This window comes from Micrasema longulum, unplaced genomic scaffold (genome assembly GCF_059751315.1).
Source record: "Micrasema longulum isolate JH-2025_06_02 unplaced genomic scaffold, ASM5975131v1 h1tg000287l, whole genome shotgun sequence".
Classification (NCBI taxonomy): Eukaryota; Metazoa; Arthropoda; class Insecta; order Trichoptera; family Brachycentridae; genus Micrasema; species Micrasema longulum.
Window position 1 is genome coordinate 651,886 of NW_028277491.1, and position 5,636 is coordinate 657,521.

Below are 5,636 nucleotides of genomic sequence, written 5' to 3' on the forward strand. Positions count from 1 at the left end.
TCAACTTAGCACAGGAATCCCGTGGAGGTAAAACAATAAAATAGTTTAATATAAATATAAACATAAACAATAAGTAAGCGAATCTATTAATCTCTTTTTAAAAAACTTTTTAATGTTTTCTTTTTTATGAGAGTACAAACTTTTACCTGCAGTTTCGCTTGCATGGTATTTAGAATAAATGGGTTATGAAAATTATTAATTTCGTAATATGTTAATAAGAATTTTCCCAATGGAATAACATATTTTTCTGAGATAGAAAGCAGCTTGCATGGATCGCAGAACCTCCAACTATCACCATGAATAAAATATTATGATCCGTGAATCTATGGCGATGTAGCATTGTTGTTCTGTTCATAAATCCATAACCCTACTGCAAAACCAAAACGAAAAACGAAATCGACCATAGATAAAGCAAGTTAATTTTTCGATTCATTTGAAATAAACAATTTATTTCAAATAAATCATGTTTGGCATTTTGCTCACTGTTGATTTATCATGTATTTTTTTCGTCGTCTTTTTTTTAATTCAGGATTAAAATAAAAAATCATATTTTACTTCTCACCTCACCGGCTATCTCCATTCAAAAAACTATGTCTATCGGTCTCTCCGTTGAGACGTGAAGGAAACACAAACAAACACACTTTCGCATTTACAATATTAGTATGGAGTATGTATTTACTTACTACATTATATAATTTTATTTATTACGTATATCATAAACCGTATATTCATAATTATTGCGTAAAAGCTGGCAATCTCAATAAATTCAAATAAATTTACAAATTATAACAGGGATGGAGAATACCTTAAATAAGGAAATATGGAAGTCTAGGCATTTACAGGACTTATGACCTGTCAATGGCTGATTTAAGTTGCCACTTTACACACTGCGTAACATTCACCATTTTGCCAGGTCATAAGCCCTGTAAATGCCTAGACTTCCATATTCCCTTCTTTAAGATATTCTCCATCCCTGTTGTAATTTGTTAATCTTAACGACTCCCGAGGGGGTGAAATCCAGTATTTTGTCTACAAACATTTGGACAAACTCAAATATTGTAAGTAGATTTACGTTTTATTGTTTAAATAAGTTTTTTCTGGAATATTCACCGCGTATTGTTGTGTAAAGTAAAATTGTAGCAATAAAAAAAAGCGGTCTTCTACCCTAAGCTTGCCTTTAAATATGTAATAAATAGTTGCGCAACGTGATTAAACAGTTATTCATAATTTTATTTACTTTAAATAAACAAAAACAAATATTGCCGTATGAATTATTTTATGATTTTATAAATATTTTCTAATAACTATTTTCTCGATAAAAACGTCGAATAATTTTTCATTTCATCCGTTCAATTTGTATGATTCTACCCTTCATCATCATACTTAAAAATATGTCGTTTAATAATAAATAACATGTACAAGAAATACAAATTCTTAAGAGATTTACGTGTTTTTGTCAATAACATAAATGCACTCTATTTTTTATGTATGTTGGTGAAATAAGAAAAGCATTTTGTTATGCAATAATTAAAAACGTGTGATTACCGTTTCAACTATTCACAATATAAAACCTGTAAATAAAGACAAAAAAAACACGATAAATTTATCAATTACCAATTTCAAATTGAATAATCAGTTTAAGTTTTATCATACCGCTGTCGTCTTCTTGGACTGCCATTAATTTCGGCTTCCTGTTGGTGCTTCCGCCATCTTTGGTATTTTTGTTATTAAATCGCGCCCGGAACAAATTATATACTTACTTATATAACACAATATTTTTTTAAATTGCAAAAGGTAATTATTTTTATTTTCACTTATATAATCCCGACATTACGGTTTTTATTTTTACTCGAATCAAACCAACACGCACTTTGTAACACTAATACACATAATAACATAATAATTTGTTTTTAAAATTATAAAAATTATAATAAAAATATAAAATTATAATTAAATTTGTTTTTTTAATAATTTACACATAATAATTTGTATTTTACAATAATATTTTTATTTAATATGCCAGAATTACATTTGGCGGTCCGTGCGGTGAAATGGCTAAAACGTTTGCCAAACGTACTGTATTTTCGGGTTCGATCGCCGGCCAGGTCACAATAACATTTTCTAAAGCCTGGTCGTTATATTTACTAACCGCTCAGGGTAATAAAAATACTTTATTTTTAAAACTACATTTTTAGAAATCGCGAACGGATTTTTTTTTTTTTTTACTGATTAAACCAATTAAAGTTTGTTTTACTATTAATTTCACTGATTGAACACTTCGATATTGCAAATTGTTGTGCAATTCTAAAACGCTATTTAAATTAATAAAATTTGGCGAATAACGCGGTGTAACGGCCAAGACGTTTGCCTAACGTACTGTATTTTCGGGTTCGATCGCTGGCCCGGACACAATTGCATTTTCTAAAGCCTGGTCGTTGTATTTACTAACCGCGCAGGGCAATAAAAATACTTTATTTTTAAAACTACACTTTTAGAAATCGTGAACGGACAATAATTTTTATTTCTACTGATTAAACCGATTTAAGTTTGTTTTACTATTAATTTCACTAATTGAACACGCATTGTACCACTTCGATATTGCAAATTGTTGTGCAATTACTAAAAAGCAAATAAAATTTATTAAATTTGAGATTTTTTGGACATTTGACTCGTTCACGTGTATTCAGGGTTCGATTCCTGATTAAATCACATTTAAATTACAATAATTCACTTAAAAATACGAAAAAAGGAAAATTGTTGCACTAAATTTTAATTGTAAAATTTAAATAATTTACTTTTAAAAAGGAAAGTTCCCACCCCTAAGCACCACGTTTTACGAACATCGGAAAACAGACTGAGATATTTTTTAAACTGAATTTTAAAAATAAATATCAAAAACACCTACTTTTTATTGAAAGCGTGGCAAAATATATTATTTTTAGTGCGTGTGCTTCCCGATCGAATTTTCAGAACGAACTGGCTCTGGGAGAATTTTCAGTCCTTTCATACCCAAATTTCACAACATTTTTAACAAAATGCAACAATAAGTTGTTTTGCTGCTTTCGAAAATAATATTGAATATTATTATTGTTCTGAATTTATTTTTTTAAAAATCCAAGTACATTAGTAGTTTTCGTTTATGTTTTTCATACCATATAAGGAGATGCATGATAAAAACAACAAAAAAAAAATGCCTTATTTTCCTATACTTTTGTACAACGCTTGAACTTATGAACATTATGATGATACGAGTATCAGCATCACGCTTCAAATAATATTATTTTACAAATGAAATTACAGTACTACATAAAATTAACTAGGTAATAAATCACTTAGTTTCTCTTTTACCCATATTCACACCCAGTGGAGCATAGGACACTCCATTGTTACACCAATTCCATCGTATTTCCATAATTTATTTTAAAATGTAAGATTATCAGTCTTTCGCTTCATATTTCTTGCCCGAGACTGTCGATTTTTCAAAATTTATTTATTTATGTGGCACTTTTTAAACCAATACTTTCACACAGTCAACTCGGTTAGTAATAAAATTCTAAACGAGCGAGAGGTTCTAAGTTTTATTCCCGGTTCGAACGATATGGAATTATTTTTTTTAATATATTTTTTACAACAATGTTAATTGAATAATTTTCTTTATTTTTTTTTTTACTTCAACGATCGAATATATTTTTAATTGCTGTCGATAAAATTGATGTATGGCTTCTTATTATTAAACAATATTTTCAGCTTGTCCAAATGGTTGTAGATTTTTACCTTTTAAATTAATACTTACATACAGTCGACTCAGTCAGTAATTGAATTCTAAACGCGCGTGAGGTTCTAAGTTTTATTCCCGGTACGAACGATAAGGAATTATTTTTTTTAATGTATTTTTTTACTGCAGTGTTAATCGAATTTTTTTCTTTAATGTTTTCACTTCAACCATCGAATACATTTTTTATTGCTGTCGATAAAATTTTATTCCTTTTTGTATAAAAAAATGTATGGCTTCTTATTATTTAACAATATTTTCAGCTTGTCCAAATGGTTGTAGACAAAGACTGAATGAGGAACTTCAGCCCTACTGGAAAATGGATACAAAAAATATTCTCTTGCGCGCGGTAAAAATTATAGCATTAGATTGTACTCCAAAGTTTCTCGAAAATCTACGAAAAAAATAATAAAACATATTTTTAAAAAAACACACTACTTTGAACGACGTCACTGCTTCATATGAACTAACCAATGATATGAGAGCTGTGAGGGATATACGATTTGCTTACCGTAAACAAAACAATCGGAAGAAGTAACAGAGAAGAATCTCTGACGTCACACGCGGAGTTATTTCAGAAATACAAAACTTTAAAAAATCATAGCGCTGATAATACGATATATATAAAAATAAAAATTTGGCTTAGGAGTCTAAACTAAAAAAAAAAAAGAAAATAAAGACACTGAACCTCCTCATTTAACCTCCTAAATTATCGTATATCGATAATTGGTATCTTTACTTCTTTGCCATTGTGAAAATGAAGATGAGACATTAGATCATCAGCAGGCTTATTCTGTTATAATTTCGTTTCGAAAGTTTGTTTGTTCGTCATAAATCCATCTCGCTCTAACTCAACCAAAATCGTATTTCGCTCTCGTTCCCTCTCATACGACACGAATGAATTTGCGAAACGAGCTACAGAAAAAGGCCACTGTTCTTTGCCTGTCTTTTTGTCTACGACAGAAGCGAATTCCTTCAAAACATTTGTGAAGAATACAATGCGTTCCCTCTTCCGTAAATTTTTTACTCGCCCAGAATAATTTGTATACTTATTTACTTCTAACTAGAATTAGTTTAATGTTATTAGAAATTTATTTCCCGAATCTAAATAATCAGACGAATTTAATTTCCCTTTTTTTAGGCATTGACTTCATGTGACGTTTACGTTTAATTTAGACGGTAATAATATTTTATTGTCACATAACTTTTTAATACTGATACTAAACATTTCACATTTCATGTTCTTCCGGGGTATGTTTTTTTTGTCGTTTAACACATTTATTCGTTCATAACGACATTTCTTGGTGGAACTGCATTTTTATTATAATAATAATATTATATTATATTACATATATATATATTATATATTATTTATTAATATTACAATAATAATATTAAACGATCAGGTATCACACGTTCATTCCCCATTATTGTATCCATTGAAATACAAACAATGAAACTAATCGATAAGAATTAACTCCCGGGAATTTTGCTTTCAGAAAATCACTTGATTACCCCCGGGTCCGGGGACATACCTGTCTATAGAACTACCAACCAGCGGCCCCTGTTATAGTTTTAATAAAATTTAAATACATATAATTCAAATACATTTTTTTTATAAAACTTCATAAAATTATATCATTCAAACCTGTTTTTATTATACGTAAACATTTGAACAAAACTTTAACTCTTTTATTTCCATAATTATATAAAATCATGATTTACAACCCCTGCTTGCACTTGTATTCAACAAAGAAACTTGTTAAGTCTCCCACCAGTCTGACGATGTCGGCGACGACAAAACCCGGTCACTGGTAAAAATTTATAAATAAAAGTGGAATAAAGTATTTAACTACGCACTTCT